General features: G+C 37.8%; 1 protein-coding gene and 1 pseudogene across 2 annotated transcripts in view; one reads left to right on the top strand and one right to left on the bottom strand.

Annotated features, from left to right (window-relative positions):
- The window catches only part of LOC128564820 (interferon-induced very large GTPase 1-like), a 43,168-nt gene extending 30,962 nt beyond the window's left edge, over positions 1 to 12,206 (bottom strand). Inside the window, exon 1 of one of the 2 annotated variants that reach the window (XM_053560657.1) lies at positions 11,929 to 12,206. The gene's annotated coding sequence lies outside the window, so the exon portion shown is untranslated. Of the gene's footprint in view, positions 1 to 241; positions 257 to 11,928 lie in introns of those variants that run through there. The other variant, XM_053560658.1, reaches the window with a different exon arrangement.
- On the top strand, positions 6,905 to 7,425 carry LOC128564823 (NHP2-like protein 1; annotated as a pseudogene).
- Positions 12,207 to 13,734: the final 1,528 nt, after the last annotated feature.

The raw sequence follows: 13,734 nt of genomic DNA, 5'->3' as shown, positions 1-13,734 counted from the left end.
TTTCTTTGAAACTGGGAAAAAAATATTGTCAATTATGAAATGGTGGTTAATTTTCTGTGGATTGGTCTACCAACTCAGTTTTTGGGGATCCCCCTAGCCAAGAGGGTCTAGTCAGTCAGCCACTTGGAGGGGAACCCTAAGATTTTATTTTAGTTCATACTTCCAACGCTCCACTCTCCTGGAAGCTACAGCAGGCAGAACCCAGAACCTGACCGGCAACATAAAGGTCAAAATTCCTTACCAGCCAAGATCTCCAATTCTTTATGCATAAAGTGCGGACATGTCAGAGGTGGAGCAAGATGGCAGCCAAGTAACAGCTTCCTGGCATCTGCGCACTGTGAGTCTGGGGGTATAGGACTCCAGGCATCTCTGGCTGGTGGGGTCTGCCTATCATCACCCCTGAGAGGATACAGGGAGTCAGCGAGAGACTTCTGGACCCCAAGAGGAGGACTAAAACAGTGGAAAACCGGCAAGTGGTCGCGTGTGTTCAATCCGTCTAAACCCGCCCGCAACTTCCACAGGCACGAGAACTTAAAGAGCAAGAGGAAGTGAAAGGAAAATTAGGGCAAGGAAACAGATAAAAGAAATCACCCATGAGGAAGAATCAGCAGAAAACTCCAGGCAACATGAAGAACCAGTCCAGAACAACCCCGCCAAGGGACCATGAGGTAGCTACTGCAGAGGATTCCACCTATACAGAAATGTTAGGAATGACAGAAACGGAATTTAGAATACACATGTTGAAAACAATGAAAGAAATGATGGAAACAATGAAGGAAACTGCTAATAAAGTGGAAAATAACCAAAAGGAAATCCAAAAACAGAATCAAATCAGAGATGAACGATATGAAGAATATAAAAAGGATATAGCAGAGCTGAAGGAAATGAAACAGTCAATCAGGGAACTTAAAGATACAATGGAAAGTATCAGCAACAGGTTAGACCATGCAGAAGAAAGAATTTCAGAGGTAGAAGACAAAGTTTTTGAAATAACTCAGATAGTAAAAGAGGCAGAAAAGAAGAGAGAGAAAGCAGAACGTCCACTATCAGAATTATGGGACTTTATGAAGCGTTCCAACATACGAGTTATAGGAATTCCAGAAGGGGAAGAAGAATGCCCCAGAGGAATGGAAGCCATACTAGAGAATATTATAAAAGAAAATTTCCCAAATGTCACCAAAGATTCTGACACACTGCTTTCAGAGGGATATCGGACACCAGGTCGCCTCAACTCTAACCAAGCTTCTCCAAGACACATTGTGATGAACCTGTCCAAAGTCAAGACAAAAGAAAAGATTCTGCAAGCTGCCAGGAGTAAGCGCCAGTCGACCCATAGGGGCAAATCCATCAGAGTGACCGCAGACTTCTCTAATGAAACTTTCCAAGCAAGAAGACAATGGTCATCTACCTTTAATCTACTTAAACAGAACAATTTCCAGCCCAGAATTCTGTACCCTGCTAAGCTAAGCTTCAAAATTGATGGAGAAATCAAATCATTTATGGATATATAAACATTGAGGAAATTCGCCACAACAAGACCAGCTCTACAGGAAATACTTCAACCTGTTCTGCACACTGACCACCACAATGGATCAGCAGCAAAGTAAGAACTCAGAAATTAAAGTACAGAACCAAACCTCCACACTGATGCAAAAGATAAAACTAAGCAATGGACTCTCACCAAATAAGACGAATAGAATACTACCACACTTATCAATTATCTCAATAAATGTTAATGGCTTGAATTCCCCACTGAAGAGACATAGATTGGTTGACTGGATTAAAAAACACAAGCCATCCATTGGCTGTCTGCAGGAAACACACCTGACTGCAAAAGACAAATGAAAGCTCCGAGTCAAGGGTTGGAAGACAATTTTTCAGGCAAATGGAATTCAGAAGAAAAGAGGAGTTGCAATCTTATTTTCAGATACATGTGGATTTAAAGCAACTAAAGTCAAAAAAGACAAAGATGGTCACATTATATTGGTCAAGGGAAAAATACAACAAGAAGACATTTCAATTCTAAATATTTATGCACCCAATTTAAATGCTCCCAGATTCTTGAAACAGACCTTACTCAGTCTGAGCAATATGATATCTGATAATACCATAATAACAGGGGACCTTAACACTCCTCTTACAGAGCTGGAAAGATCCTCTAAACAGAAATTAAACAAGGATATAAGAGACTTAAATGAGACCCTAGGACAACTGTGCTTGATAGACGCATATAAAACACTCCATCCCAAAGATAAAGAATATACATTCTTCTCATCACCCCATGGAACATTCTCCAAAATTGATCATATCCTGGGACACAAAACAAATATCAACAGAATCAAAAGAATTGAAATTTTACCTTGTATCTTCTCAGACCATAAGGCACTAAAGGTGGAACTCAACTCTAAAAAAAATGCTTGACCCCACTCAAAGGCATGGAAACTAAACAATCTTCTGTTGAATAACAGATGGGTGAAGGAAGAAATAAAACAGGAAATCATTAATTTCCTTGAGCATAGCAACAATGAAGACACAAGCTACCAAAACCTGTGGGATACTTCAAAAGCAGTTTTGAGAGGAAAATTCATCAATTTAGATGCCTACATTCGAAAAACAGAAAGAGAGCACATCAACAATCTCACAAGAGATCTTATGGAATTGGAAAAAGAAGAACAATCTAAGCCTAAACTCAGTAGAAGAAAAGAAATATCCAAAATCAAATCAGAGATCAATGAAATTGAAAACAAAAGAATCATTCAGAAAATTAATGAAACAAGGAGTTGGTTTTTTGAAAAAATAAATAAAAATAGATAAACCATTAGCCAGACTAACGAGTAATAGAAAAGTAAAATCTCTAGTAACCTCAATCAGAAATGATAAAGGGGAAATAACAACTGATCCCACAGAGATACAAGAGATCATCTCTGAATACTACCAGAAACTCTATGCCCAGAAATTTGACAATGTGAAGGAAATGGATCAATATTTGGAATCACACCCTTTCCCTAGACTCAGCCAGGAAGAAATAGAGCTCCTGAACAGACCAATTTCAAGCACTGAGATCAAAGAAACAATAAAAGATCTTTCAACCAAAAAATGCCCTGGTCCAGATGGCTTCACTCCAGAATTCTATCGAACCTTCAAGGAAGAGGTTATTCCTGTACTGCAGAAATTATTCCAAAAAGCTGAGGAAGAAGGAATCTTCCCCAACACATTCTATGAAGCAAACATCACCCTGATACCAAAACCAGGAAAAGAGCCAAACAAAAAGGAGAATTTCAGACCAATCTCACTCATGAACATAGACACAAAAATTCTGAACAAAATCCTAGCCAATAGATTACAGCTTATCATCAAAAAAGTCATTCATCATGATCAAGTAGGCTTCATCCCAGGGATGCAAGGCTGGTTTAACATACGCAAGTCTATAAACGTTATCCACCATATTAACAGAGGCAAAAATAAAGATCACATGATCCTCTCAATAGATGCAGAAAAAGCATTTGATAAAATCCAGCATCCTTTTCTAATTAGAACACTGAAGAGTATAGGCATAGGTGGCACATTTCTAAAACTGATTGAAGCTATCTATGACAAACCCACAGCCAATATTTTACTGAATGGAGTAAAACTGAAAGCTTTTCCTCTTAGAACTGGAACCAGACAAGGTTGTCCTCTGTCACCTTTACTATTCAACGTAGTGCTGGAAGTTCTAGCCAATACAATTAGGCAAGACAAGGAAATAAATGGAATCCAAATGGGAGCAGAGGAGGTCAAACTCTCCCTCTTTGCTGACGACATGATCTTATACTTAGAGAACCCCAAAGACTCAACCACAAGACTCCTGAAAGTCATCAAAAAATACAGTAATGTTTCAGGATATAAAATCAATATCCACAAGTCAGTAGCCTTTGTGTACACCAATAACAGTCAAGATGAGAAGCTAATTAAGGGCACAACTCCCTTCACCATAGTCCCCCCAAAAAATGAAATACCTAGGAATATACCTAACGAAGGAGGTGAAGGACCTCTATAAAGAAAACTATGAAATCCTCAGAAAGGAAATAGCAGAGGATATTAACAAATGGAAGAACATACCATGGTCACGGATGGGAAGAATCAACATTGTTAAAATGTCTATACTTCCCAAAGCAATCTACCTATTCAATGCCATTCCTATCAAAATACCAACATCGTACTTTCAAGATTTGGAAAAAATGATTCTGCTTTTTGTATGGAACCGGAAAAAACTCCGTAAAGCTAAGGCAGTTCTCTGTAACAAAAATAAAGCTGGGGGCATCAGCATGCCAGATTTTAGTCTGTACTACAAAGCCATAGTGCTCAAGACAGCATGGTACTGGCACAAAAACAGAGACATAGACACTTGGAATCGAATTGAAAACCAAGAAATGAAACTAACATTTTACAACCACCTAATCTTTGATAAACCAAACAAGAACATAACTTGGGGAAAAGACTCCCTATTCAATAAATGGTGTTGGGAGTACTGGATGTCTACATGTAAAAGACTGAAACTGGACCCACACCTTTCCCCACTCACAAAAATTGATTCAAGATGGATAAAGGACTTAAATTTAAGGCATGAAACAATAAAAATCCTGCAAGAAAGCATAGGAAAAACACTGGAAGATATTGGCCTGGGGAAAGACTTCATGAAGAAGACTGCCATGGCAATTGCAACAACAACAAAAATAAACAAATGGGACTTCATTAAACTGAAAAGCTTCTGTACAGCTAAGGAGACAATAACCAAAGCAAAGAGACAACCTACACAATGGGAAAGGATATTTGCATATTTTCAATCAGACAAAAGCTTGATAACTAGGATCTATAGAGAACTCAAATTAATCCACATGAAAAAAGCCAACAATCCCTTATATCAATGGGCAAGAGACATGGGTAGAACTTTCTCTAAAGACGACAGACGAATGGCTAACAAACACATGAAAAAATGTTCATCATCTCTATATATTAGAGAAATGCAAATCAAAACAACCCTGAGATATCATCTAACCCCAGTGAGAATGGCCCACATCACAAAATCTCCAAACTGCAGATGCTGGCGTGGATGTGGAGAGAAGGGAACACTTTTACACTGCTGGTGGGACTGCAAACTAGTACAACCTTTCTGGAAGGAAGTATGGAGAAACCTCAAAGCACTCAAGCTAGACCTCCCATTTGATCCTGCAATCCCATTACTGGGCATGTACCCAGAAGGAAAGAAATCCTTTTATCATAAGGACACTTGTACTAGACTGTTTATTGCAGCTCAATTTACAATCGCCAAAATGTGGAAACAGCCTAAATGCCCACCAACCCAGGAATGGATTAACAAGCTGTGGTATATGTATACCATGGAATGCTATTCATCCATTAAAAAAAATGGAGACTTTACATCCTTCGTATTAATCTGGATGGAGTGGAAGACATTATTCTTAGTAAAGCATCACAAGAATGGAGAAGCATGAATCCTATGTAGTCAATTTTGATATGAGGACAATTAATGACAATTATGGTTATGAGGGGGAAACAGAAAGAGGGAAGAAGGGAGGTGGGTGGGGCCTTGGTGTGTGTCACACTTTATGGGGGTAAGACATGAATGCAAGAGGGACTTTACCTAACAATTGCAATCAGTGTAACCTGGCTTATTGTACCCTCGATGAATCCCCAACAATAAAAAAAAAAAAAAAGAGTAAAAAAAAAAATAAAGTGCGGACATGTCAATATTAAAAAAAAATTTTTTTTCCTGTGGATTATGTTTGTATATATACATATGGTCTAATATTATCAAATATTAGTGTCTGAGTGTATGTTAGCAATAATTTTTTTATTCATCTCATGAAATGTTTTTATGTAATTGACTAAGTCTAAAATTTATCCTTCAAGGAAAGTAATGGAAATGTTAATAGATTCTGTTGAATACAGATTTCTGATAACTTTAGAGATCATATACTATAGGATTAAAAGCACACTTCCATGACTTTAATTAAAAAGCTAAAACAGAACAGAAATTAATTACTCAGAACTAAACTAATATTTTTATGACTTTTTGTTTAAAACATTGCTGATTCTTTCTGTGTTCTGTTTTCCAGAAGTCAAGAAAACCCTTTTCCATCTTTTGAGCTATTTACAGCTTTCAGTAATGTAGGTACTTATAAACGATATTTGAAACATTTATTTTTCTCTCTCCTTGATTTCTCTGGAATTTGGAAACCATTTATAAGTGTTCTTAATTTCTGACAGCATAGTTATTTGCATAAGTTCAATAAGAATCTATTTTCTTCTATAGGACAAAAATAACGGATAATGGTTATTTTACCAAGGCTTTGACTGGAATGAAATTTGCAGAGGTGGCCAGACTGTGAGGAATTAAGGTTAATTTTATAAGGCCAATAAAAAGCACAATGGAAAAAGTGGCCAGATATGTCATTAATAACATTTCTTGATCTGTGGTGAGTAAAAAATGTTACTTTCTCACAGTTCTGGGAATCCCAATTTGCTTTGGGACCTTGAGAGAAGGAATTTACCCAATGTATACAGGTATCTAATGGCACAGTTTAAACTTGAGCTCATGAGAGGCTTTTAAATTTAACTGAGATTCCTTATAAAAGGTTCCAGCAAAGTCAATTTTAAAAGAAAGAAAAGCCTTAGGTGGCTAGTAATTATTCTTACTGCACTTTATGTAAATGATCAGACCCAGTATACTGAAAGTACAGTTTATTTTGGCAATTAAATTGATTCTGCTGTAATTTTTTTTAGCAAAATGGGAAATTAAGGAAAGAAAAATATGTTTCAAAAATAAACTGTGGAATCTGAGGTGAGTATTCTCATCCTAAATTTGGCTGTATTTTTTGAGGAGTGTCCAGCCCGTGGAACCACAGTTATGACTGAAGCTATTGTAAATCCCAAGACCTAGCCCCTTGCCAGTGCCCATCTCACCAAGAAACTATTGGACCTCATTCAGTAGTCATGTAACTACAAGCAGCTTTGGAAAGGAGCCAATGAGGCCATCAAAACCCTCAATAGTGGTATCTGAGTTCCGCAGATGCTGAGCCACTGGAGATCATTCTGCACCTCCTGTTGCTGTGTGAAGACAAGAACATTTCCTACGTGTTTGTGCACTACAAAGCAGGCCTTAGGGCAGGACTGTGGGGTCTCCAGGCCTGTCATTGTGTATTCTGTCACTATCAAAGAAGACTCACAGCTAAAGCAGCAGATTCAGTCCATTCAGCAGTCCATCAAAAGGCTCTTAGTCTAAATTGGTGGCCTCTGCCACACTCACCCTGCTGACTCCTTCCCCTGAGTTTGTGTATCATATTGTCTGTATTAGCATGTAGTATTTTCAGCTACTCTCTATTTTTATAAAATATTGTACTAAAGAAAAAAAAAGAAAGAAAGAAACTGTGGCCCACCTGTATTAGATTCCAGCCTTGTCTGCAATGCCAGATCATAGAATGAGACATAGCTATTTAACTAAAATGATCTGTTAACAGTACTAAGAGATGGGCCAAAGAATATAGAATTATATACAGTAGTCACATTTGCTCCAATTTTTTTTCCTGTTTCTTAGCCCTGAGATAACATATTAGGTTTTAATATGTAAAATCTTTTCATTTCAAAGTGGGCACTGAGAAAAAAACAAAGTTAAAAATATTTACCCCAATGTGTATGTCTCTGACGTATTTTGGGATGACTACTCCAGAAGTAACATTACAAAAGCTTGCTGAGAATACTTATCCCAATCCGCAGACTACATGCCAAAAGAAATGTGATTAGTGATTTGTCTCTAAGACTGATTGTAAAAAAGCCTTAAGGCTCAACAAAGATTGCCTTCCAGTGACTACACTGGAAGGAATCTGTGCAGTATTAAACACTATCAGCTGTGTCTATATAGATACCTCAAGAGAAATTGAAACCTGAATAAAAATTTCCCACTAGGCTTGGTGCCTGTAGCTCAGCACCTAGGGTACCAGCCACATACACTGGAGCTGCCAAACAATGACAACTACAACCAGAAAATAGCCAGGTGTTGTGGCAGGTGCCTGTAATCCCAGCTACTTGGGATGTTGAGGCAAGAGAATCACTTAAACCCAAGAGTTCAAGGTTGCTGTGAGTTGTCATGCCACAGCACTCTACCCAGGTGACATAGTGAGACTCTGTCTCAAAAAATAATAATTTTTTCCCCATTAAATGGTGTGGCTACAACATGGCCTCTTAAGAGGCCCCACTCTTAACTGATTTTCAGGAATATTCACTTGAATAGCCCAGAACTTTATATTAGTTCTATAGAGACTCTTGTTTTTCTCATAACAATTTTTATTAAATCATAACTGTGTACATTAATGCATTTATGGGGTATAATGTGCTGATTTTGTATACAATTTGGAATGCTTACATCAACCTGGTTAACATAGCCTTCACCTCACTTACTTAATTATTGTGTTAAGATATTTGTACTCTACTCTTAATAGATTTGACCTTCACCCCTGCAATATGCACCATAGGTGAGGTTCCCACCGATTACCCTCCCTCCACCTGCCCTCCCCCTCCCCTCCCGTCAACCTCCTCTTCCCTCCTTCATCCTGGGCCATAGAGACTCTTAAAACTAGTTAAAACTAAGTTCTTAAGAACTCTGCTAAGACTGTAAAAAAGAATACTAATGTTTTCATTGTGCAAACCTTAGCCTCAAAACCCAGAACTTACAGATATTTGTAGGTGACTGGTAAATGGTTTCATTATTTTTTTTCTGAGTTTATAGTTTATTGAGGTGACACATAATTTAAAAAGTTAGTTACAATATTTTTAATAATTGCAGTGATTGGCGTTTGTACATGGTCTTTATGGAGCACTATGTATGCAGGTGGAGTCTTCTTGTTGATAGTGTCAATGGTTTCATTCTTTTACACTTGATACAACCCTGACTTCATCCCTGTCAGTGTAAATAAGCCAGATTGAACCTCTGTTTACTTCTTTACCCTGGAGGAGTTTTTGAGATATATCTTCCAGATCCTGCATTTCAGTAATGGATCCATGCAAACCAAGGAACTTACTCAACTGGCCTTGGACCAGCTACCCAAGATGCCTTCCCAACTTTTTCAAGGCCTCTAGCAAATGACCTTTGATCTCTGTTATGGCAAACACAGCCACTTCTTCAGCTATACTATGCCACCCTCCAAATTGAAGAAGAGGTCCCTTGCCCTATTTCCTGAAACCTACATACATTCTAGCCAGTAACCTGATTATCTTCAGCACTTGGGGAAAAAGGCCTGATGAACTCAAGGGAAAGTGGACTGGCCTTTGGATGTCCTACTTGCAACCCCTATAGGAGTCAAATTGTCTGGATTACAACATTCCCACATCTAGCCTTATCCCTCCAAGAAAAAGCAGCAAACTCAAGCTGGACCAATGGACTGCAGAACTGTGCAGAAATGAAGGTTAAAAACTTCAGTTGTGGGGATGGGAAGTATATTATTGTTAGACATCTTCATTTGTTATTGTATTTAATGTGCCTTTAGTTGTCTTTTATTAACTGTGTTGCATGTTGTTCCTACTATAACTTTAAACTTATCCCTTTCTTGAATAAGTTCAATCCCAGAACAAGTGCAAGAATTTGTAGTCATTATTCCCATTTAAAATCTATTTCATAGGGCAGCACCCATAGCTCTGTGGGTAGGGTGCCGGCCATATACACACAGGCTGGTGGGTTTGAACCCAGCCTGGGCCAGCCAAACAACAATGACAACAACAACAACAACATAGCTGAGCATTGTTGTGGGTGCCTGTAGTCCCAGCTACTTTTGAATTAGAATGTTGTTTTAGGTTGTGATTATTGTTTACTATGGTTCATGGGGTTTGCTGATTATTGTTTAAGATAAAGGTTAACATGGTCTTCACTTTGAACTTAAATGTATAAAACTGTAACATTAGAAATGGAAGATCAGAACAGTCTTGGAGAGACTACTCTTACTGTTCTCTAGAATCCCAGCCTTCTGACAAATAAAATTTGGTAGACCTATCTCTGTCTCTGCATATTGGCTGACAGTGATAGGTGGCAGGACCCTCTTAGTCCAGTAACATTTTGGTCCTGGAAAATAGCTATGGTTAAATATTTCCATCCACTGTTTTGTGTTCTGAGGAAAAGCTTACTGCTGAAGGAAGTCAAGAAATTTTAACCCAAAATATAACTCGTTGAGAGTATTTTGAATAACAGGCCCATTGAGATCAAAGAAGTAATGGAAGGGACTTTTCCTCTATCTTGATAAATCAGAGTAACAGATCAAAAAATAATGGACTTTCCTTTCTCTCCTCGTTACCTCAGTACATTATAAGGAAAACCTATCAAGAATGCAACCAGACCTGGCCCAAATTATTTTAAACACTATGTCTGTCTCTCAGGTTTATTTATAAGTCATTCTGTTTCCTCCATTCATTCATTCTCCCAGGTCTATTCATTTTCCTTAGCAACTGTTTAGTGCCCCTAAACAGAAATACCTGTATTCCTCACCTCTCCCTCCCCTCTGAAAGGACAGGTAAAAATATCTAAACTTTATTGGATATTGAGTAATCACTCTGATTCTCCTCACATACATGGTTAAGTAAACTTTTCTCTTATATTGGAATATCTAAACTTTATTGGATATTGAGTAATCACTCTGATTCTCCTCACATACATGGTTAAGTAAACTTTTCTCTTATTAATCTGCCTTACTTGTAAATTGATCTATCAGCAAAATTTTGAGGGTAAGGGCAAGTTTCTTTTCACTCCTGCATTACACAGATCTACTCTTAACCATACAACTTAGGTAAGACTCATGTCTCCTTCTTTTTTTTTTTTTTGTGGATTTTTTGGCCGGGGCTGGGTTTGAACCCGCCACCTCCGGCATATGGGACCAGCGCCCTACTCCTTGAGCCACAGGCGCTGCCCTCATGTCTCCTTCTTTAATTGATGGTAGGCCAGACACAGACCCTTTGAATTCCCATTCTTTGCCTCATAAAAGATTAGCTGAGCTGTTTACAGGCACTGATCAATAGAAACAAAATGATTATTATCTTCAGCAAACATTAATTAAGCTTCTCTTCTTTATACATGTTCCTGAATTTTGACCTACTTTTCTCCTGACCCAGCATACAACTCTTCATAAGAATTAACTGACTTGAATATATTCTCAAGGGAAAAATATTCCTTGAGTATCTTAATGCTTTCATACTGGTCTCTTTCTAGCCTTGCTGACTTTACCCTGAAAAAGAAAATTTCTATATGCCTAGATTTTGAGATGCTTGTACCTTTTATGGTTGGATTCTTCTCCATGTTGCAACAGTCTTCTTTCTTTTGTTGCAATAATCTTTTTGAATAAAGTTTCTCTTTACCTACATCTGGATTTGTTTTTATTTGATAATAAAAAATACCAAATTGGGCTCAGCATCTATAGCTCAGCAGCTTGGGCGCCAGCCACATACACCGGAGCTGGTGGGTTCGAACCTAGCCCGGGCCTGCCAAACAACAATGACAATGACAATCAAAAAATAGCCAGGTGTTGTAGTGGGTGCCTATAGTCCCAGCTACTTAGGAGGCTGAGGGAAGAGAAGAGTTAAGCCCAAGAGTTAGAGGTATACCACGGCACTCTATAGAGGGCAACATAGTGAGACTCTGTCTCAAAAATATAACTAAATAAAATAAAAATTACCTAATTGTTTTGTGTATGATTAGATTATGCATTCCATCTTCTCCCAGATTTGTAGCAATTTTTTCAAAGAATAATGATGACAAATTCATGTTTGTGTTCTCAGCCTGTCTTAATTTCCCTGTGTCTGACTGTTTCCTAAAATGGTTTACATCAGTTTCTGTTTCAGTTCCTAAACTTGTCGTGTCTCTCTTTCTAATCCCTTTCCCAAGTTTTCCTCACTTACCTGTCTCTTGAGGCTCAATTTCAGTCTTCAGGTTGCTGCAGGGAGATCTGCATAAAGAGTAGGTTCTTTTCTCTTCCCATAGGCAAGAGAATTGCTTAAGCCCAAGAGTTTGAGGTTCCTGTGAGCTGTAACACCACAGCACTCTACTGAGGGCAACAAAGTGAGATTCTGTCTCAAAAAAAAAAAGAAAGAAAGAAAGAAAGAAGAAAAAGAAAAGAAAAAAGAGTAGGTTCTTTTCCAGAGACTGGCAGGCTGCCGACTCACAGCAGCTAACTCAAAGCTCCACCCCAGGCTTTGGCTTGGTATGTGAGAGAGAGAAGTAAATTTATCCAGGAAGCAGGAAGTGCAAAACTGGTTTCACTTTTCTTTGCTTTTTTTTTTTCTTTTACAAAAAGTCAGCTGATTAAAAGGAAACCCGTTTATATTTTATTATGATACCTAGATTTAAAATTACCAAGAACTGAAGTACACTCCTAACAATAGTCTGTACTAAAGGAACTATTCAAAATCAAATAATTCAAAGTTCATTTTGTCTTTCTATAAAATCTAAGAAGCCAGTAATGAAATTTAACTTATGTTCTGTAATTAACATTTCAGTATTTTATCATACTTAGAAATGACTGAAATATTCCATGTGTACAACTTTAAGATGCTGAAAAAGATTTTTGAAACTATGAAAAGTTCACTTATAAACTGCTATCCCATTTACAATTCACCTGATTTACTCATTCTTAACAAATGTACTTGAATTGTCCATTAAACAAAACTGGAGATCATCTAAAGTTATTTGCCTGTTAACCAATTTTACAGCTTGCAAATGTTAGGTAGTTTTCACCTAGGCAAGAACCCTAAAGTTTAAGTACATAGATATTTCGCTGATCAAAAAGTGTAGCCATTTTCATTAAACCATCAATATTAAACTACTCTTATTTACCAAACATTTATACCAGTCATGTGAACTTAAAGGCATTACAATACTTTTAAGAGCTTTCTTTTTTTTATTTTGCCTTTAGACAATTACTTAGAGCTCTTCTATATATTTTGGTAGAGAAATATAACACACACATATATCCATAAGGAAACACAGAGAAACACAGACCAAAACAAATATTATAGCTATTACTAAGTGTTTTCATTTGCCAGTTTTGAAGATTCCACCTGCTGTTCCTTTCCTTTAGATAATTGTTAGCTAGGAAACCCTAACTTTGGACTCCCTAAGGCATGGTTCTAAGGTGAAACAAGATAGAAAATATACAGAATTTAGATATAAACACAACTATTTGCCCAAAGACAAAGAAAGATATAGTTGAAGGTCCAGTGAAGACAATATGGCCAGGACAAGTAACTTAAACAAAAACAAAGGTAAAGTTTGTTTATTGAACTTTAAGCCAATGCATCTCCTTGCCATCGGAAAAGTTTCTAGTGGTTGAGTTGCAGAAAGTTGGATGCCCTTACAAATGGAGATTTTCAGTATAGCTGTAAATTTATTTTTAAAAGACTTTCAAAGTAACCAGACTATTGGATTTAGTTCAATAGGTGATCTTTAAAACCTTCCCTGCATTTTGCTATATATAACGCATGCATTTTTTGCCCAAATGTCTGAGGGAACAATAAGTATGCACATTATTGTGGATAGTAGGGCTTGGGAATGGCGGAATCCAGTGGGCCTCCCAGGGGCACTGCATCCTCCTGCCTTGGCCTCTGGTGCATGAGGTTATAGTCTGGGAAGATCTGGGATCTGGTGAGAGTGGCCTCTGCTAAGTGCTGCCAACTAGGGAGGGGGCAGTGGTAGGGCTGGAGAAGTGA

The sequence above is a fragment of the Nycticebus coucang genome, chromosome 14 (assembly GCF_027406575.1).
Source record: "Nycticebus coucang isolate mNycCou1 chromosome 14, mNycCou1.pri, whole genome shotgun sequence".
NCBI classification, from domain to species: Eukaryota; Metazoa; Chordata; class Mammalia; order Primates; family Lorisidae; genus Nycticebus; species Nycticebus coucang.
Note: the sequence above shows the minus strand (reverse complement) of the source record. Positions and strands in the feature narration are given on the sequence as shown.